This window comes from Ochotona curzoniae, unplaced genomic scaffold (assembly GCF_017591425.1).
Source record: "Ochotona curzoniae isolate NIBS_2020 unplaced genomic scaffold, NIBS_Ocur_1.0 scaffold_4701, whole genome shotgun sequence".
NCBI classification, from domain to species: Eukaryota; Metazoa; Chordata; class Mammalia; order Lagomorpha; family Ochotonidae; genus Ochotona; species Ochotona curzoniae.
Genome location: NW_024467122.1, coordinates 42952181 through 42975081, shown reverse-complemented (window position 1 = coordinate 42975081; position 22901 = coordinate 42952181). Strand labels below are relative to the sequence as shown.

At 45.0% G+C, this 22901-nt stretch overlaps 1 protein-coding gene across 1 annotated transcript in view; it reads right to left on the bottom strand.

Annotated features, from left to right (window-relative positions):
* The window catches only part of AVEN (apoptosis and caspase activation inhibitor), a 153292-nt gene that overhangs the window by 38256 nt on the left and 92135 nt on the right, over nucleotides 1–22901 (bottom strand). The gene's annotated exons all lie outside the window — the stretch shown is intronic.

Sequence of the window (22901 nt, the reverse complement as noted above, 5' to 3'; positions counted from 1 at the left end):
GCCACAGGACTTGGCCCATGGTTTCCTAATCCCTCACATCCATGCATGTGTGTGTGCGTGCATGCATGCTTGCTTTACCACCCGGGCTCTGCAGGATGCGCACCTATTGAGTCGGCTTCAGATCTCTGCTACAGTGGCAAGTTCAGAAGAGACGCCGCAATGTTTCATGATTAATTTTCTAAATATACTCCCTCATCTTTTAGTTTCAATGATTGAATTTATATTTCCCTATGTTCTAATTATGACCATATATCCTCCAAATGAATTGATTCTTTCAAGTGGCTTCTCCACATTAAGATTCTTATTCTTGGGGCCATGCTATAGTGCAGTTAAGCCGCCATGTCAGCATCAGTATCCCATACGAGCACTGGTTGGAGTCCTTGCTGCTCCACTTTTAATCCAGCTCCCTGCTAATGCATCAGAGAAAGCAGTGGAACATGGCCCAAGTGCATGAACAACTACCACTAACATGGGAGATCCAGATGGAGTTCCAGGAGCCTGGCGTTGACCCTGGCCCAGTATCAGCCATCAGGGCCATGTGGGGAGTGAAACAGCAAATGAAAGATCTCCCTCTCCCTTCCCTCTCTATCACCTTCTCCCTTTCTCTGTAACCCTGTTTTTTCAAATAAATAAATCTTTAAAAAAAAATTCTCATCCTGAGAGCAAGCATTTTAGCCTAGTGCCTGGCTTTCAGGGCACTTCCAGCCCTTGATTCCAGCTCTCTGCAAATGCAGACCCTGAGAAGCAGCAGTGATGGTTCAGGTAAGTCGAGCCTGCCACCATCATGGGTACCCTTGTTGTAGTCCTGGTTCCAAGCTTCAGCCTAGCCCAAGTCCCAGCCATAACCAGCCTCTGGGAATGAATCTACCAGGAACTTTCTGTCTCTATGCCCCTCAAGCAAATAAAACTATTCTGAAAATTTTTATTCTTGGGTCTGGTGCAATAGTCTAGTGGTTAAATGCTTGTCTTGCATCTGCCAGGATCCTATAATGGCACCAGTTCATATCCTGGTTGCTCCACTTTCCATCCAAGTCCCTGCTTATGCCCTGGGAAAGCAGTCAAGGATGGCCCAAAGCCTGGGGTCCCTGCACCCACATGAGAGACCCGGAAGAAGCTCCTGGTTTCAGATTGGCTCAGCTCTGGCCATTGCAAACAGTTGGGGAGTGAGCAGCAGATGAAAGATCTTTCTCTATTTCCTCATCTCTGCATATTTTTTTATAAAATAAATCTGTTTTTTTTAATCTTATTCTCTTTGAGATGCCAAAAGGCAAAGTGACTGGTCCAACCTTCCTGCAGATAACTCTCAAATCAAGAAACACAGAATACCTACCTTGTGCCAGGCTGGACTTAGTGCTGGCAAAACACTCCCTTTGCTGGCTTACACTGACACTAAAGCCTGTGCTAACTACACTAACTTTCACATACCTTCTGGACTATGAAGCTACTTGATGGAGAACTTCACACGAGTCCCCTGTCTTCTCATTCCTACTGTTTCCTAAATCAGTTATCAGGAAAAACCTAACATCATTTCTGCAAACTCTAAGGAAGAAATTATTTGCGCCAGCAATGGACAGGCAGACTCCTATTGCACATCTCCCATCCCATCTGGTACATTTTCTAAGACAAAACCAACACTATCCGACTGACCCTAGTAGGATTAACATGAAATTGACCATCAAAAATGAAAACCTCTGGTGAAAAGTTTTGCTGAAGACGCTTTGGGGATTGAGGGGATGGACTCATCCCCCTGCCGCTAATGTCCCTATGCTCCAGTCACTGTGGTGGCACTACTGACCCAGGGAATCAAAGGCAGCACCTTAAAGATGAGCATGCAAGTTAATAACTGCTAATTGCATAAGACGCTCAAAGCTAATTTCTGCCCATAAGCATGGTTGAGGACTAAATGATAACAGCTTGGGAGACTGCAGTGAATGAGCCACATAATTTAAGAGATTTGTATCCAGAAGGTACCAGAGGAAGGATCATTAATATGCTTAGTGTCTCTGTAGTGAAGGGAAGAATTTCAAATCATGGCTACATGTCAACCCCAGACCTATTTAGAGGAAAACTTCATCAGAATTTTATATCCCCTTGTGAGCAAGGGTTCAGCACTCTCACTGAGCAAGCATTCCTCACACTCCATCTAGCCTGCTTCTTTATTATTGCATCTGAACACTTCTCTTCCCGTAGCAACTCATCACGTGCTGATTGTCCTGCGTACATTGCCACATGTCTCCATGGCTTAAACAGAATTTTTTAGATAGGGAGAAGTACTACCACTCCTATAAAACTATAAAGTACAGAGAGACTGGAAACATTAAGGATATGACAAGAAGTGTTTCTCAGCACCTGGAACACATAGTCCAATTCAGTGGATAATCCGGAATCTGCCCTCTCCTCGGGCTGATGAGCCTCCACTCGGGTTTCCTCAGGAACACTGTGTACCACTTCCTTCATCTCAGGCTGTCTGCTATGCATCTTTTTCACACCATTTTCTTCATCTCAGACTGTCTGCTATGCATCTTTTTCACAGCTTTCCTCAAGTAGGAAGAAAAGAGACCCAGGCCTCACGCCATGGAAAAGCCACCCAGGATGTCAGCAGGGCTTGGCCGGAATTGCCCAGGCGGTGCCAAGCATCAGGTCATGGAACCGCAGACCCAGCCTCGATCCCGGCTCTCCTGCTTCTTGACTGTGACAGGTGATAGAAGGTATCTGTGCCTCAGATTACAATAAGTAATTACACTCAACTCCTGGAGTTGGACTAATGTGTTAAGTGTTCCTAACAGTGTCCAGCGCTACCTAAATGGCTGTCATTATCACAGAGTGTATAATGATCGTACATATGCAATTCCCATATAGAACAAGGACAGTCCTTTCTGTAGGGGAATTCTGCGGTGTCTCCAAGCTTCCTTGGATTTGACATTCGGATCTTTACCCAAGAAGACAGAGTGGAGGCAGTTTACCGCACACTAACAGAACGCTCTTCGGGGCTCCTCTTTTGCATAGGTCTCTTCCAGGCCCTCAGGAGTTGCAGCAATAAATTCAATGATCATGTGTTTTTGCAGAATTTGAAGGTCCTGGCAATGTATTATATGTCATAGTTTCATAGAATTAATTCAAGTAGGATATTTTCCACACAATCTGTCAAAAGCTCTTTGTTCCTCCACTTCAACTTCATTGCTACCCTGGTACAGAGCAGCTCTGGTGGGGCCCTGGACCTGTGGAGTATCAGGAGAAGGGAATATGAATCGGACACCTATGCATGTGGCTTCTGCAATGCCCATCATTTTAATTTAGGAGTAGTTTTTATGAATATTCCTGCCGTTCACTATGTCAAACCAGTATTGGGACACAAACAGGTATAATGTGGAGAGCTGACTGTGTGTTCTACCATGCTTTCCAGGAAAAGAAAGTGGGTGGCGGAGAAGAGACAAGTTCTGAATGCATAAAGACAGAAGCTAATTCATGCAAAAATCTGCCAACCATCCAATGAATAAAAAGTCCAGTTCTCTTCAACACCTTTTTAAAATGAAAGTTTCAATTGTTGAATAACACAGCAAAGCACTACTAACAAAGAATGTTACATGGAATTGGTAACAAACCACTGAAACAGAGACAGGAACCAACTCATTGTTGAGTATGGTTAATTAAAAGATGACCCTTTGCACAAGAAAACTTCAAAGCAACAAAATCTTAGTTAATATTAAGAGAAATCTGTGAGAGGCTTGCTAGCTTGATGACAGGAACCAGGCTGGCAAAGAGAAAGCAAGAGATCAAGCTGATGGGGACAGAGGTGAAGATGACCCTGCAGAAAACTGACAGGAAAGGACATGGTGGATAGCCAAACCAAGGCCCGAGAGTGCCCTAAAGGACTGAGAAACACCATGGGCGGCTAGAATCAATGGGGGCAGAGGGGGAAGGGGAGTCGGGAAACGCACAAGGCATTTCAAGAAGTAACCAAAAGATAGGAGGAAACAGGCCTGTGTCCAGGGATGGGCATGAGAACACATGGCCATGCCAACTTGATTGCTACGTGAACCCAAAAGTGAGGAAGCTCAGTCAACCTTCCCCAGGAACTGCACAGAGGTCAACAGACACCAACAAGCTGCCCAGGAGGGGCGCCCCCAGGCAGGCAGGGCCTTTAAACACAGTAGCACACAGCCTAAACCAGTCTGTGTGTAGTTTCCAAAGGCACCTGCCCCACAAACAAGGACCCATGTGAAAATCCAAATAGAACTCCTTTCTCTCCTCTCCTGCGAGGATGTTAAATACTGATCCCTGTAGGATTCTACGTAGAATATTCTCATTTGCAGTTGAGGACCTTCTGCTAGACGGTGACCTATCTAATCATAATGGGTGCCAGAAGTTAAAGTGACAGCCCTGTGGAACAGAATAGAAATTCTGAGTGTCACAGCAGTTACAGTTATCGCTCCCGGAAAAACCAAAGCTTGGCTTGGCAGAGTTTCAGAACCATGGGGCTTGAGACACAGGAGCCCGGCCAAGCGTATTGTAATGAGTTCTACTCAGCGCCCGATGAGTGCATGCGTTATCATCTGAGCCCCTGCCCGGCAGCCCTTTGACACCTTCTTCCCACACACATTTTATTCCCTGCTTAGTCTTTATGCTGACTGCTAAGGCATCACTAAGGCATGGAAAGATTAATAACCCCAGTCAGTTACCAACTCTAAAGTCACAGCATTGCTGTCCCAATTGCATCTGAGTTACCAAGTGAGTTGTCACTTACAGCTGTGGATAGATCTTACAGCTGTGGACAGTTTTTCACTGGGACCAAGGTCTGGGTCAGAGGCTGGGTGGAACAAAAGTAGACTGTGAGCTATCCAAGTAAAGAAGGTTAGTTTTGGAGGCTGCAATATTCCCAAGTGCTGCAAAGATTCTTCAGATTTTTAACTATTTAAGTAAATCATGAAACTAAAGCGAGAATTCTGTACAAAATTAGAATCGGTTTCAGCAAGCAACCTAAATTTGCACACAAAATGAAAAAGAAAGTCATTACTGTGACTAATTATTCTTTACTACCCTTTTCAAAGATAGATCAAAACATCCTTTAACAAATGTCAATTTAATTTTACTGCTAGAGATTAGCAGCAGGTGATAAATGGGAAACACAGTGTCCCTAAATACACAGTGAAGCAGATCAGCTTAATCTTTACATATCTAAGAAGGGAAATTAATTCAGAACAAACAGAAGCATAAGGTATTAAACTAGTAGAGAACTAAATAGAAAGTATATACCAGACTGATGAGATATCAGCATGCTCAGTTATATGAGGCATAACTGCTGCTAAAAGAAACGCCAGCCAAACCAGTCCCGTGCTTCGGATATGCCCAAGGGAGCCCACCTACACGCTGGCATCTGGCTGAATGGGTCGGGAAACCATGACAGGGTAGATCCCCAACTCTCACACTCCTGTCTCCCTCCTTCCCTCCCTCCCACATTTCCTAATCATCTAGGGATGAGCTGAGCCACACCCCAAACCTGAGATCTCTACAAGGGATATAGATATGATTTTGTGTGGCATCTGGACATCCAGGCATAGAAGAAGTCAATCTCTTGAATCCTCCTGTGACCACACACACACACACACACACACACACACACACACACACACACACACACACTTTCTCTCTCTCTTTGGTGATCCTTATAAAGAGCTGACTAACTAAACACAAATTTCAAGTCCAGAGACAGTCTAACATTTAAAAAAAATGTGACTTTGTGCATAAATTATAATCCACTAGTCTTTTCTCTAGAGCTAAATATTCCCTCTCCCTTACATATGAAACAACCTCTAACATGCTTTCTTGCTCAAGGTAAAAATTCCATGGGAATAGTCTGGTAAAAGCTCAAAATTGAGACTCATGTTCACATGAAATTTGAATGAAGAATCACTGTTTAATTTTGCAGTCACTGGGGGGCTGACTGCTGGGTGCCTGTGACTTCAGGATTTTCACACTCCCTCCTCCGGACAGAGATCTGTACACACCAGCCACTCCTTCCTGCCCATGCTTTTCTTTCATCTTTCACAGTGACCATTTGTGTCAGGTGTGCTACAGTGAGGACATCACACACAGCCTGAAAAGCCACTGTCCTCTTTTAAGAGGGGTAGTTTTCAAAATTTGAAACTTAAAATGTTTAACTCCATTTCTAGGTTCATTCGTTTGATTTTACTTTGCAATTATTTCAGTCAGCACATAGCCATCAAATTAAAGAACATTTTAAAATCTTTGTACTGTTGCACAGGAAATTATTAAAATTTGTATCAAGCTCATTAAAATAAACAGTGTTATAGCAAAACCAAGGAATTAATTATCTTACTTCGTCTTTTTCTCTTCAAGACCTTGGTCATTAGAATTTTCAACATTAAGCAGAAGACAAAATCCAACTGATTAGAAAGATCTCTTTCTCAAGGCAAATTTGCAACAAACAAAATTGCCACCTTAGTCAAAATAATCTTCACAGCAGAGACAGAGACCAAAGGAAGAAGACAACACCCGACACCCTCACACTCACCGGGAGCCTGACCTCTGGGGCAGTCCATCACAAAAAGGAGAACTCTCCAGGATCACACAAGGACAGCTGGAACACAGGACCTTCCATCCTTTTAGTAATACAGAACACTGCTTGACAGTACACACCCAATACGCCAAGTCAGTGGCTACTGCTTCCAAATCAACCCCACGGTTGGGCCTCCCCTTTCCCAGCAGCTGAAGAGTCAGTCCCAAGTGTGCAGTAAGAAGACAATGACAAGGGCCCAGCACGATAGCATAGCGATCAAGATCCTCGCCTTGAACGCACTGGTATCCCATATGGGCGCCGGTTCTAATCCCAGTGGTTCCACTTCCTATCCAGTTCCCTGCTTGTGACCTGGAGAACCGGTCGAGGATGGCCCAGAGTATTGGGATCCTGCACCCATGTGGCAGACCTAGAAGGAAGTTCCTGGCTCCTGGCTTCGGATCAGCTCAGCACCAGCCATTGCAGTCACTTGGGGAGTGAATCATTGGACAGAAGATCTTTCTGTCTCTCCTCCTCTCTGTGCATCTGCCTTTCCAATAAAAATAAATAAATCTTAAAAAAAAAAAAAAGACAATATCAAGCTGACAAAACTGGCTCCTGGAATAACTTTGTGTACAGGGACTAGACTACACACACATCCTGGTAGAGTTACTTCTGTAACAGGAAACACAAGAAAAATGATTGATGTTCTCCTTAAGCTAGAGTTAGTTTTAAAGGGTGGACCCTCCTGTATTGGTGGCTATTTTGAAATGGCACAAAGAACAGAACAGATCACAGCAAAGAGCAAAGCATGAGTAATACTTACTCCATGAATCTCTTATTTCTGGTGCAGGTGGGGAAGGATACAGTGATAGAATCTATTTCTTCCTGGCACCTGGCATAAAAAATCCAGAGCCACAGGCTCAGGCTCTGCCTTCACAAAATAGAGCATGTTTGCTCCCTCTCAGTCTGGCAGCTCTGAGACCTAAAGGCCACCCCCTTCTGTGTTGTGACACAGTTGTTACACAGTGCTGGAGTAAAATGGTCTTCTGGAAACAGAAACAAGGCTGTGATGCCCTGGGAGAACACAGGTAGGTGTGAGCCATTGCACAGCTTCAAGTGGAGATGCTGACACACATGTGCCACTCCCATCAGAACCAGACAGCATCCCTCCCCGCACACTCTCAGTAGTAGGTTCCAGAGGCCACATCTGGCTACTAACAACATCTCCAAACCCAGAACAGAGGCATCCTCCTCTGCAGCTCCAGTGAGTCTCCCATTCCTGCCTGTGTGCTATGCGAGGGCGTGTACGGCATAGGCTTAGCTTTACAACAAGTAGTCTGAGGGCCCATGTTGTGGTGTAGTGCTTTAAAACACCATTTGCAATGCCAGGAATGTCACATGGTGCTGGTTTGCGTTCCAGCTGTTCCACTTCTGATCTAGTTACATGCTTATGCTCCAGGGAAGGCAGAAGATAGACTGAGTGTGAAGGCCTTCACCCATGTGGGAGACCCGGATACAGTCCCACAATCCTTGCTTCATCTGGCGCAGCCCTGGTCATTGCAACTATTAGGGGAGGGAACCAGCAGATGCAAGGCCAATCAGCCAATCAATCTCTATCTTTCAAATAATAAATAAATCCTAGGGCCCAGCAAGATGGTTCAGTTGCTCAAGTCCTCAACTTGCAAGCACCGGAACCCCATATGAGTGCTGGTCTGTGTCCTGGCTGCCTCACTTCCCATCCAGCTCCCTGAAGTAGAGGATGGCCTATAGCCTTGGACCCTGAAACAGTGTGGGAGACCTGGAAGAAGCTCCTGGCTCCCGGCTTCAGATCAGCTTAGCTCCAGCTGTTGCAGCCACTTGGGAAGTGAACCAGCAGATAAAAGATCTTTCTCTGTCCTCTCTGTAAATCTGCCTTTCCAATAAAAATAAATCTTACCATAAAAGTTAAGTAAATCAATCCTAAAAATAGTCTCACCCTAGGCCAGGACATATCACCACCACACTGGCTACCAACCAAAGTCTTCAGGGCCTAGATAATCAGTAAGACAGGCTACAGCCACACAGGAAAGTCGGTTGTTATGACGGTTCAGAAGAACATTCCACTCACATCTAATGAATGTCTACAAACCTGGTAATTCAAAATGAAAATGAAGTTTTTCAGCTGCACAGTTTCAATACAGTGAAACAACTGCTCTCTTGCCCCACAGAATTCTCCCACTCCCTGGCTGTCTTTATAGTGCTGGCAAGACGTTGCCTGCAGTTCCCTCACTCTAGCATCCGGGTGTGTCCTTCCAACACTGGCTGTGATGAAGGTCTAGGAAAGACACCATTTTTCCTTTTTTAAAAGCTCAAAGTGGAAAATCAAAAGGAAGTTCATTATCCCCAACAGAATCAGTCAAACACTACCCCTAGTTTTAGAATGAATACATCTGAGGAAAGTCAAGTCATGGTTCTAGAATCTGGGGGAATCAAATGGCTCCGCCTCCAAGTGACCTCCAAGATGCAAATTTGCTATAACAAGACAGATTACCTCCTTGTCATAAAACATATTCAATATTAATTCTCAAGTCTCTCAAATGTGTATGGCCTGTATATTTTTTAGAGCTTCACGTAATTTTAAGCAAATTCCCTCAAACTGACAGAAAAAGCTACAAAAAAAATTTTTAAGAGAAAGTAGTGAAGCTTCATTGAAACTGTATTTTTAATTACCAAGTCAGTTAATAAGTGATTTCTACTTGCAATGAAGACTTGGATGACAAATTATTCAGACAAGATGAATTCACTATAATTCTACCTATAAATATGCTTAAAGTTAAAAACCTGCATTAGAGCCAGATACAATGGCTCGATGGCTAAATCCTGGAACTTGCAAGCACCAGGAACGTTTATGGGTGCTGGTTCTTGTCACACCTGCTCCATTTCCCATCCATCCTTGTGGTCGGGGAAAGCAGTAGAGGATGACCCAAAGCCTTGGGGCCCTGCACCTGCATTGAAGACCTGGGGCAGGCTCTAGCTTCAGATCAGCTTAGTTCCAGCCATTGCATCCACTTGGGAAGTGAACCAGTGGATGGAAGATCTTTGTCTCTTCTCCTCTCTGTAAATCTGACTTTTCAATGAAAAGTAAATTAAAAAAAAAAAAAGAATAAGCATCGGTAAGTGGAGGGAACAAATCAACCATGTAAGAAGACTGGCTCCAGGACAGGAATTTTCTTTGTTAAAGGAATTCTTCTCCTCCTGTTGCTGAGTCTCATCTGTGGGTTAACACAAACACCCAACAGAATCATGATAATAAGATCTGAAAGGTCTTTAGGAACTGGAGTTCAAGCAATTCCTCTAGGAAGCAAAGGAAGAAAAAAGCATGTGTGGCAGCAGCAGAAGGGACCACACCAAACACAGTCCATCCCCAGGTTGTTTTCTTGTTTGGATTGGCTCTTTAAACAATTGATCTCCCTCTGAACGACCCTGGACAGCCATTCCAGGCAACACAAATGCCAGCTCATTCCTCTTGTAACACAGAGCTGGCTCACACGCCGGCTCACACGCTGGCTCCAGAGGGTGATTTAGTGATAAAGTACTCCAACACTGTGAAGTCAACACATCGCAGAAGCAACCTGCCTGCAGACATGTGGGATTCCACTGATAGCCTCCCAGAAAGGCAGGCAGCTGTGAAGGGAACATGGGCTAGAGAATCGGGCTGGTGTAGCCTCAAACTCTCCATTACCTTCTGATTGCATAAAACCTACTGCCTCAACTGTGAGGGGCAAATGAGAACAACTAAAATGATGCATTATTTGTGCAACTGAAGAGAAGGACATGAGTTAATATGCCTATCCAACAGTGTCAGATAGCCGGCACCTGTTTCTTTTAAAGACACCATCATTCTCACAGGAGTAAAGACTAAAAACCTCAGAAGTCTTCCCTTTGTGCTTTTCCTTTAATCCTGTACAAAGCATCTCTGTGCATTAGTGAAATCAACACAACTTAAATTTTAATAATTATAACTGATAAATTTCCAGAGCATGAAAGGGCACCATTTTAAGTAAACAGAGGCTAGAATTCAATACATATTGTTTATGGAGTAGTGTACATCTAAACACAAACTAATGACAAACTCTCCCACACAGGCTTCCTTGTTTCTTCAGATAAAACAGAGACGGAAAGGTACAGACAAGGAGAGACACACAGATATCTCATACTCACACTCGAGAGCTGCAGAACCACAATGGGAAGAACATCAAAACAGGAATTGGAAGACCTGGATTTTAACGTAAACCCTGCCATAAAACAGCTGAGAATTATGTGAATTATACAATATCCCAGGTCTTCAGTTTTGTCATAGTTTAAAAATGGAGTGAAATGACACTAAGAGTCCTCAAAATTATAAAATTTCATAATGCTACAAATTTTTGTGGAATGAACACTCTGAATAATCATGTCCTCTTCACAACCTGTGGGTGGGAGACCGTTTCCCACTATGCTGCCATAGGAGCCTGGGCTTTGGGAAGGACTAGGCTGAGCGGAGGTCACAGGCGGGAGCCCTTGTGAATAGGATGAGCATTCTCTTTATCAAGACCTGAGAAGGCAGAGTGAGAAGACAGCTATCCGTGATCCAGAAGCCCTAATCAGAAACAAATCCTGTGAAGCCCTGACCTTCAACTTCCCAGGCTCCACAACTGTGAGAAACAAAGAGCTAGAAATAATCATCTGGGCTCAGTGGGTAATACAGAACAGCACCTACTTCCCTTTTTAACAACCTTGGGAAAGAGGGCCTGGTGTGATGGCTCAATTGGTTAATTATTCCCTTGCAAGCACTGGGATCCCATGTGAATGCTGGCTCATGTCCCACCTGTTCCACTTCCCATTCAGCTCCCTGCTTGTAGTCTGGGAAAGCACAGGAGATCAGCCCAAAGCCTTGTGACCCTGCAACTGTGTGGGAGACCCAAAGGAAGCTCTTGGCTCCTGGATTTAGATCAGCTCAGCTCTGGTTGTTGTGGCCGTTTGGGGGGTGAGATAAAAGATTTTCTCTTTCTTTATCCCTGTAAATCTGCCATTCCAGTAAAAATAATTCTTAAAAACAACAACAAAAACAATCTTGGGGGGGGGGGGGGTGAAGACACTTAGTAATTTTTCAAAATCAAGTAAAATGCCAAATGCTTTAACAAATATGTTTCCTCTGAAAGTTGCAGCCATGTGGGGAGTGAAGCAGGGGTTGGAGGACTTCTGTCTCCCTACCTCCTTTCTCTGCAATTCTGCCTTTCAAACCTCTTAAGAAAAAAAAATAAGAAGAAATGAAGGAGAGAGGGAGAGAGAGCGAGAAAGAGGAAAGGGGAAAGAGAGCTGAGAGAGGGAAGGAGGGAGGAAGGGGGAGGGGGGGAGGGAGGAAGGGGGGAGGGAGGGAGGAAAGGAGGGAGATAAAAAGACAAAGCAAACAAAGAAAAGCAAAGAAAGGAAACCTAGTTCATCACTTGCATCAAGGCTGCTTTCCTCCTAGAAGCACACACGTGGGGCAACACTTGTCAAAGCGGACACTTGCAGTTGGAATGCTTTGGCTCATTTAAGCTGTGTCCAAGGGAAAGAAAATCAATGAACACCCCCCACAAAATTACAGTTATTGAAATCCCTGGATTCCAGAAGACTGTGTCAAAACAGCACTTACCAAGTAGTCTTTTCAATCCAACCTAGGAAATTTGTGACATAAATGATTGTAGTATTTTAAGGCTGACTTAGATTGCAAAAAAAAAAAATCTTAAGAGAAACAATGAATGTGCTTTTATTAAGCAAACTCACACTTACTACTTTCCAATTACAAGTGTTATGAAATACAAATAAGGAAAAGCTTAATATTAGCTCCCAATATGAAATTGTGTTTGTATGAGACCTCATTTTCCTCATAATTAATGCATACTCTTGTCATTAATTCACACTTAACCTTCAAAATGTGTCACATTCAGAAAATCTACTACTGACATGAATTCAGACAGTCTAACTTAACCAAGTCCTGAAAACTCCTTCTTTAGAGAAGATCTGCCACAGAAAAGCAAAGCATTCCCTTTTACCTTTAAAATTCATTTAAGATATACAATCAACACTACTGCACATTTGCTTTAACATGAAATATTTTTAGTGTTGGCAAGGGTATGGGAAAAATTGGACTCTCTGTCCACTGTTGCTGGAACTGCGAAAGGATACAATCTCAATGTAAACATTATGGATGTTTTTAAAGGTATTAAAAATAGAGCTGCCATATGTTGCAGCAATCCCACATCTGGGTAGACAATCAGAAGGGCTGAAAGTGGAGTGCTGTGACTTGGATCCTCATTTCAGGTCCCCCAAGGGCCCATGTGGTAAAGGCTTGGCCCAGGATGGTAGTGCTAGAAAAGGGCAGAGAACTGAGGTGAGCCCGCCGACAGTGTCCTGGGGTCACTGAGGCGGGACCAGATCAGGCCCTGCTTGCCAGGGGGTTGATGACCAACATCCGAGTCAGGCCGGCTGCATCCTTGGTTTCCTGGCTCAGCTCGTGACCCACCAACCACTACACTCTTCAGTCACCACACCAGCAGACCTCCCCAGCCATGTGGACCGTGACGCTCCAAAACCAAAAGCCAACAGTTTTTCTCTCCTAAGTAGCTTCTCTCTCAGGTATCTGTTACAAGAATGAAAAGTAGACTACACCAGAGGGAGATGTCTGCATGCTCACGGAGCCAGCAGCACCATTCACAACTGACAAGGCAGAAGTAACCCCACTGCTTGCTGACACACAGGTAAACAAAATGGACACACACACATTTACATAGGAAGCAAATCTTGTTACGTGCTCCAACATGGAAGAAGCTGGAGGACATGATGTTAAGCAAAATAAGCTGATCGCAGAAAGGAAAATATGTCATGATTCCCCTGTCATCAAGTACCTAAAGTAATCAAACTCGTGGAAACCAAAAGCGCAAAGAAGACGGCTTCAGGGACCTGAGGGAGACCAAAGAGGAACTTCTTTAAGGGCCCCAGTTTCAGATTCGCAGTATGAAAAAGACCTGCACTGAACAGTACTAAGCATTGTTAAAATGACATATTTTTCATATCCTGTGCTTTACTCCTTAAATGTTTTTAATTTCTCTACATTTGTCCCACAATTTCAAATAACACTAATGTTGCCATTTGCACCCAACATGCAACAGGAGCCAACTGGATGAAGCTGACTAAAGGCCCAGCCGAGTCTGCCTGGAGCTCATAGAACAAAGCTTTTCACTTCTCTCACCTGCCATGGGCTAACAGGCAAGCAAACCCGACTGTGGGAACTGAGTGGGGACTGCAGGGGCTTAGACCGTGACCCTTGCCCTGAGCAGCTCAGTGCTGGCAACCTACCGTGTGTGCAATGCATTCAGTGCACTGGTAAATTCTATAGTTCCTCTTGACCACCTGCTAACTCATAGGAGGAAAAATTTATTTGGACTCAAGTCTCTTGGGACAAAAATCTCCCTCACAGTAAACACAAAGAACATTACTTGCGGGTAAGATAAATATAAATAAATAGCCAAAAGTTGTTTTGTAAAAAGAGAGGCACTTCGAGAATCGAGATGGCGGAATAGGATAAGGACACGTTTAAACAAACAGAGAAACATTTAATCAGGATGAAGCAGAGAAGACACATTCCAGGAAATAGGAGAGGACAGAACAACAGCAGAGGGGTACCTGGAGACTGACAGACACAGGAAAGCAGTGGACACAATGGTGTAGTGTTGCAGTGACTGATACTCCAGTGGCATTCAGCTAATGGCGACCTGAACTCCACCAGCAGCCGGCACTCCACCAGCAACCAGGTGGAAAGGGACTTTCACTGGGAGCCCGGGAGGTGAGCCCAGATGAAGAACTGTCCACCCTGCTGGTCAGTTTGATTTGACCAGGAGCAGAGACAGAGCAGCAGATCCCAGACAGGCAGTGCAATAACAGGGTGGATTTCATAGCCCAGTCAGCCCCCTAGAGCTGAATTGGGCACCATTTTGTGTAATGAGGCAAAGGCAAGGGAAAGGATTGAGCATATGCTGAGCTGGGAGTGAACTCATTTCTGACTCAGTGAACTGCAGCAACGTGGCATTCTACAGGGTCCACACAAGACAGGTTTGGGTAGTCCTCAGACCTGACAGACAGCAGATCAAGAACTCTAGTAGTGGTGGTACGTCAGGTGCCATTTTGTACACTGTGGCACTAGTTTTAGGACTGCAGGGGACAACAGTAAACTGTGCATGTGCTGAGCTTGCAGGAACTCACTGAGTTCCATGGATTGCACTGGTCCTGCAGGAAAATAATACAGACTGTGGCTTCATACGGGTCAAAATAGGTCCATGTGGCACCCAGACCTAACATCCAACAGGTTCCAGCAAGATCAGCACCACCAACAATCTAGCTATATAGGACACATGGTGTGTCTCTAATCTTGAGACGTACCCCAACCGGAAGTGGGAGAATGGTTGTACAGACAACGGTGCAGCCTCAGCGCGGTATCACAGGAGGTGGAGATTGATGAGCCAGGAGTTGGGGCTACGGAGACCATGGTGGAAATCTAACATAAGAACCCAGACCTGGAACTTGCTGGGAAGGAATGGCACAATTGGCTGCAAGCAGACAGTTGTGTACCAACTGCAATAAGTAAAATCAAACTGTAGATCTGTGGGTGACAGAGCTTAGAAACCTGCCCCAAGGAGAAGACTCTGCTAACCAGAAGTACAATGATCAAGAGCAAGAGAAGAGACAAAGGCATAAGGAATATGACTGAAAACTCCCCTGCAAAGGAGCAAAACCCAATGCCAACCTCAGAGTTAACTGAGGAAGAGAGAGAAAATGGGGGACACAGAATTCAGAAAACTCATTTTAAAGCTTCTAATCAACAATGAGAAGCACATACAAGAGTTCAAAGAATTTAAGGAATATTTTACACAAGCAATAGCAGCAATAAAACAAATCAAGGCTGATATAGCACAAATTAAGAGCACAGTAGAGCAAATTAAAAGTACAGTGCAGAGTCTCCAAAACAGAATGAAGCAAGCAGAAGAAAGAATCTCAGAGTTGGACGATAGTTCCTCTCAAGAGGGGGAAGCAAACAAAAGCTGGAAGCAGAGCTGGATCAGGCCAAAAAAAAGTATTTAAAAATTGAAAGACACTATTAAGAGGCCAAATATAGGAGTTATGGGAGTCCCAGAAGGTGCAGAAAGTGAAACTGGTTTTACAAATATATTTAATAATAAAGGAAAATCCTAATCTAGAGAAAAAATTGGGAAACAACATCCAGAAGGGGCACAGAACTCCCAACAGGGTTGACCAAAAGCGATCTTCACCAAGACACATGATTATCAAGCCCTCTTCAATTGAACATAAGGAAAAGATCCAGAAATGTGCATGTGAAAAAAATCAATTGACATATAAAGGAATGCCAATTAAACTCACAGGAGATCTCTCACAGGAAACTCTACAGGCAAAAAGAGAATGGAATGACATATTCCAGATTCTAAAAGAAAAAAATAATCAGCCTAGGGTAACATATCCAGCAAAGCTCTCTTTTGTCTTTGAAAATAAAATTCTTCCACAATCAAAGAAAGCTAAAAGAATTTGCCTCTTCCAAACCTGCCCTACAAATGATACTTCAAGATGTTCTCTTCACAGAGAAGAGGAATAGCACCCACCAAAACCAAAGGCAAACGGGAAGAACATCCCAGTAAAATGACAAAAGAAGACTAAAACAATGAACAATCCATTCCTAAAATGACAGGACCAAAGTACCACCCATACATATTAACCCTGAATGTAAACGGCTTAAACTCAATCAAACGTCATAGATTAATAGACTGGATTAAAAAACAAAGCCCATCTATTTTTTGTCTAGAAGAGACACATTTCACCTACAAAAACCAGTGGAAACTATATCACATGGGTTTTGATGTTTTCTGTTAGTTTCATCTCTTCAAAACACTTCCCTCTCTCTGTCTCTGTCTCTCTCCTCTCTCATCTCTCTCTCCTTGGCTCCTCTCCCTTGCTCCTCCCCTCTCTCCTTCTTGCCTCCCTTCCCCCCCCTTCCCCTGTTCCTCCCCACTCGGTTCTCTCTCTCTCTGTCTCTCTCCCTCTCTCTCTCTCTGCCTCTCTTCTCTCCTCTCTCCTCTCTCTCTTCTTGGTTCCTCTTCCTAGCTCTTCCCCTCTCTCCTCCTTCTAGCCTCCCTTCCCCTCCCCCTTTCCCTTCCCCATCCCCTTTTCCTACCCCGCTGGAATAAACTTCCCAAGATATTAAAAAAAAAAAAAAAAAACCACTTCCTTCTGATTAAATTCTTCAATGACTCATAGCTCACACAGTAGCATCATTTTCTGCAAGAAGGTTCTTGATTTTCACTTCTTCAGCTACATGTTAGTCATTTAGTAGCATGTTATTCAACTTCATGGTGTTGTTAATTTCTTTTTTCTTCCTGATGTTGATTTTTGTATGTGGCTTTTCATTTAAGGGGGTGTATAGTAGCTGTGTAATGGAGACTGTCATATCTAGTAACATGTTATTTAGCTTCATCGCATTGTAAATTTCTATTTTTCTTTCTATTGTGGATTTTATATTATTACTTTTCATTTGAGGGGATGTACAGTAGCTGTGAAATGGAGACTAACATATCCAGATGTGTGGATAAAATGCAGTATGCATTTCTATTTCCAGACAAAGATGGACTTACAATGAAACTGTTTACTATATCTTGACAATAGGATGCTGGACTCTCTGCCATTGTCCATGCCCACAATCATGGACATATGACTGTGTATGAAGAACTATACTTTAGTAATGATATAGAGGAACTATGTGGGGGTGGAGGGGAATTGGGGCTGGGATAAGGGAAATACCAGGAACCTATGGAACTGTATCATAAAATGATAATAATAAAAATGTAAAAAAAAAAAAATAAATAAATACAAAGGTAGCAGAAAAAAAGAGAGAGAGAGAGGCACTTCAAGTACAAGCCACAAACAGGCCCTGCCTTTAAAGCAGAGACACAGTGGGTCCTCAAGGTTTGCAGCAGCTGGGGAACAGGGAAAGGCTCTCCATGGCAACCAGTGAGAGCAGAAGCTGCCCAGTGAAACAGAAACACGAGCCCAATGAAACAGCAAATTCATGAGCGAGATAACCACGGAGAAATTCGTTATCACAAATCCCAACATTTTATCCATCAGACCAGATGAACTAGGTCCTGAGCAATGTCTATAATCACAACAGAGGGAGCAGCTCTCTGAATACTAACAGCCCTTGCAACTTCACGACAGAAGTCTTTTTGTGTACTGCAATGTCAGTTTCGTCATAAATCCTATGACTCTGTCCCTGGGTGCAACCGCAAGAGACATTTAGCCTGCAAGAACGAGCTCAGTCTCCTTAATAATGGTGCAGCGGCCGGTGTGTTACCACAGAAACAGCTTTACCTCCAAGGAGAGCTGATAACAAGGGTATTACGGGGGAAAGCTGCTTTTCTTCATCCTCTGTGTCTCATCTTAAGACTTCATCACATTGGAATTACTGCAAAGTCTTCCTACCCGGTTTCCCTGCCTCCAGCCTTACATGCCTCGACTCACCCAAGTTTACACTCAGGGTTAATCTTTCGAAATTCCAGACTTCACAGTAGCTCCCTCCCTTAATCCTTCAATGGTTCACAAAGCCTTTAGAATTTCAGGCATGACACAGGAGACACCAACTTAGCCACTGTGTGGCACATCCTTAGCAGAATTTTCATTTAAGAAAATAATAAAATCCAATTTACAGAAATACTGAGCAAGTGAAATGCACTCCTGATCCTGTTCGTTGAAATTCACCTTTTGCTAACCTCAACGAGAGCAGATCTGTGAGCTCTATTCACAGCATCTGGCACACATCTGGCATTTGGTAAATCTGTAGAAGAAATGAATCTTTAAATGAATGAAGGAAGAATGAATGAAGAGCCCTGGCCTTACTTCCAGCTAAATAAAGTGGATGGAATACAAATGTTACCTGCTTCCTCCCGAGCCATCCAATAACTGCTAAAAGACTGATCTTTGAAGCAAGATCTTTGAGGACGAAGAGAATAGAGGAGAGCAGTCAAATCTGGGAAGGTGAATGACCTGGCAACTGGCACCTTCATCTTCTGAGAAAAGCCCAGAAGAAAAATTTAGAAACAGCAGGCACAGGCGCAGGTGCAGGTGGGTTCTGAAAATTAAAAAGCCAGTTGGAAAAATCATAGAATAGCCTGAGAACACATATCCCCCTCCTGGCCTCCCGCCCCACACGGTTCCACTGGCCCACCCTCCAACACCAGTAGGAAACCTTCTCTGCAGAAGGTCATTAAACTCAGAGTCAGCAACAGCTCTCAGTGCCAGGCTCAGTCCTCGATGCCCAGAAATGTCTAAAGGCACAAAGCGGCCCTGCCCTCCTCGTGGAGCTGACACTTTAGGCAGAGCTGCCAACCAGCGGTCTGTGGTGGTTGGTATGTGATGGATGCTGAGATACAAGGGGAAGCCAGCTAGCGTGGATATGCAGTCCAGCTCTTACCCAAGGGTGAGGGCACAGGCCAGAAACTAGGGAGAGAAGCACTGTGCTCATCCCAAGGGCTGTGACAATCCAGATTGCAGGTGCAGGGGCCCAGAGAAGGGCATGCACTCTCAGCCGGGGAGCAGCATGGTGGTTGAGATGGGGTGTGGGGGTCAGGGCATGTACCAGCAGGGAAGCCCGAGATTTGGTCAGGGTCAGGCCTCCAAAAGAAAACAACCTGAGCTCACCCAACACTGGAATCACATGGAGAGCCTTTAAAGTAACAAAAACAAAAACACCCTATGCCCAAGTCCCAAGCAACGCTTCTGGTTGAAATTCTGACTGGTATAGAGCGTGGCTGGCCAGCAGCACTTTCACAGTTTCCCCCAAGCAGCTCATAGGTGCACACAATTAACCACGCACCATGAGGAAGTCTGGACTTGGGGATTCCAGCCCAGCCAAAGCACAAGACCAAGGGTCCTCCCTTGAAAACAGAAGACAAATGGTGACACATTCAAGGGTGACACTCCTAGCCCCACCAGCTTCTTTTCCCACTGAACTCCCCAAACACTACTGAAAACACGAATTCTTATGTGTCTCAGCTGAAAACCAGCATAGGAAAATGCCAGCAATAAGTGCTTCCACCTTGAGGAAGGGAAAGGACTAGAAGCTGGGGTGCTCCCAACTGCTTGAATTCCCTGCAAAAGGAGAGCTCAATGACAGAATAGACCAAGTGAAAACCTATCACAAAGTTGAGAGGAAAAGATAAACATCTATAACACAAGGGGACATCAAAAAGTAGATGAAAAACATTAGATCAAAGTTCGCCAGGACCAGTACAAATGTGTAACCAGCTAAACTTCCTGCTGATACTGCTGGCATCCCATATGGGCAATGGTTCGAGACCCAGCTGTTCCACTTCAGATCCAGCTCCCTATTAATGCATCTAGAAAAGCAGCAGAGGATGGCCCAAGTCCTTTGGTCCCTGCCATCCATGTGGAAAAGCCAGAAGTTCCTAACTCCTGGCTTCAGCCAAGCTGAGTCCTGACCATCATAGCCATTTAGGGAGTGAATCAGCAGATGGAAGATACTCACTCATTCTTTCTCTCTCTTTCTGCTTGATTTCCTCTCTATAATTGTGCCTTTTAAATAAGCAGAAAACTTTTTAAAATTTTTTAATCCACTCAACATTTCTAAGTTACAATCCTCCATGATTTTTCTAAAGTATCCTCACATGTAAGCACACATGAAAACTACGTAATTAAATAAGCTCTGCCTACTGGCCACCGAGCAACAAGCTCTGGGGATTTTAGGGTATGTAATTGCTGCCTAGGGACATCCAGGGATAAGGCTAGTGTGAGTGTAGGTGAGGGATGAATTCTGTGTGATTCCTAGCAATGCGGTCACCAACTTGCTTGCAAGTATGGGGACTGAGATCTGAGGTTTTGGAGGGGAGAGTCCATAAGTTCTGTTTGGGTCAGACTGATTCATCAAATCACATGGGAATTCTGAGATGGGCTGCTAGCATAGAGCATCACTGACTGCCACACACCAGTCCACACCAGAGCAGTGGATGGGGGCCTGTGTGGAAGGGCTAGGTACCAGTACCTGACTGAGTGGTGGAAGAGTGGACAGGTCATACTTCGCAGGGTCAAGACACTAACCAGCAAGCAAGGGAACCAGGTCCAGGAATAGATTCTCTGGGGGAAGTGTGGGCCCAACCCTGTAGAAATATAAGTCCTGCTAGTTAGCTTGTGAGTTGGGATGGCGATGGCCTAAGCTAGGTGTGACCATGGAACCTGCCATCATTTACTGGTAAAGGAATCGACACCAGTCTGGGCAGGTCAAGACAACAGCACTGGAATGTGCATCCTAAAATAGGATGCAGGGTGGGCCAAGCTGCAACTTGAAGGGGCAGACTGGGCAGGGCCAAGCAAACCTCAACTCACAAGGAAAAACAGAATTCAGGATGAAACACAGGTCATGCCAAGCTAGGCTCTTACACTGACTGGTCTGCGTGAACCAGGGATACTAGGACACAGCAACGAAGGCAAAGGCCAAGACAGGTGAGGGGCTTTGCCAAGCCGGGTCAGAACAACTACTGGCATGTGTGTGATATTTGCTTGGGAACAGGCCCGGTTGGGGAGCTAAGAAGACATCTTAACTGGGTTTGAGTTCCCACGGGACAGTGTGAGGCCTGCATTCTGGTCGGGATACGGTGGCAATCTCCCTTGGCACAAGTGTGAACTGGGGCTGGGAGCACCTAACCGGGCCAGACTCCAGCACCATCTGGTGCTCTGGAGAACCTGGATAGATGCAGGATGGACTAGACTAGGTCTCTGCCCCTACTGAGCCATGTGTGAGCAGTGTCTGGGTAAGGACGAGTCTTGGCTGGGCTGAAACATTCAACAATAAGAACTGGAATAGACTGAAGGCCAGCAAGGAGGGCTGGCCCATGAACCCACCAGTATGTGCAAGATCTGGTACAGGGAGTGGTTCTGGGAAACTCCTCTGGCAAGACACAGTCCTTGCAGGGGAACACAATACCACGATAGAGAGCAACCCAGACCAGGACAGAAAAAGATACCACCGTCAAACATTTGGCATAGGTGGGGGAGCAGACCAGGCTACACCAATTCACATCAACCACTGGTAAATCACAAACCAGTGCACATTACAGAAAGCCAAGGTAAGGTGCGCCGTACCAGATGTGGCCACAGCGCCCAAACAGCACATGTGAGAACCAGGGAGGCAGGGGGCAAAGCCAGTAGGGGGAATGTGGGCTCCCCTGCTGGAAAACTACTCCCACTAGAGAGCGTGAGTTGGGATGGGAGCAGACCACACCAGGCAGGGCTACAACACTTGTGGGCCTCATGTGAGCTAGATCAGGGAAAAGCCAGGCTGGGCTGACTGTTCCAACTGATGCAAGCAAAAATTAGAGTGGGTGAGGGTTGGTTGGGCTTTGCCGCAACATCAGCTGGCAGAGGCTGGCACAGGGGGCTAATTCTGTCAAACCACAGAATTACATGGAGAGTGCATAATCCAGGAGTGGAAGTGGCCTAAGAGGGAAAGAGTGGGCACCTCCCCCTTGGGCTACCACTCCCACTGGAAAGCATGAAAACCAGGACAGGGCCAGGGGTGGCTAGACAGAAAAGCATCTGCCAGTATGTGTGTAGACTGGATAGTAGGGCTGGTTGGCTGAACTAGGCTTCAATGCCCATTCACAGGTATGAGAGCTAAATGGGATGTGGGACAGACTGAACAAGTCTGCAGTACACACTGGCATGCATGGGAACCAGGGGAGGGGGCAGGCCTGGAGGGGGTTATGGGGAGTTGCCCCAACTAGGCTGCAGCTCCCACTGGTTTGTGTGAGGGCTGAGTATGAAGTGGGCAGGATTGGGATGAACTGAAACACCCATCGTTTCACATAGAAGACTGGGCTGGAAACAAAACCGACCCAGCAATTGCAACCACCAGCACATACATAAGCTGATTGGGGTGACAGACGGGGCCAGACCCTGTACTGGTGAGAACACACAAGAATCAGGTCTGGGATCTCCTCAGACGAAGTTTCTTTGGAGATCCCTCCAACTGAACTGCTGATCTCAGAACCCCAACCATGAAGAGACTATGTCAGCCAGTGGATTCTGAATAGGTTTCATTGTTACTGGAACAGCGAGATTGGCAGCAATTCAGAACTTTTGAACTATCAAAACTGCTTGAGCAGGACGCTCGGAGTATGCCCCACATCAGGGAGCTAGAATGGGTGGGAGGATGGGTGGGGCTTCTGCTTTTGTTTCTCCCCTGACCCCAGACACAGGGGGGAAATTGATTATATCAGTTTGGGGAAAAAATTTTTAAATCCTGACTGTG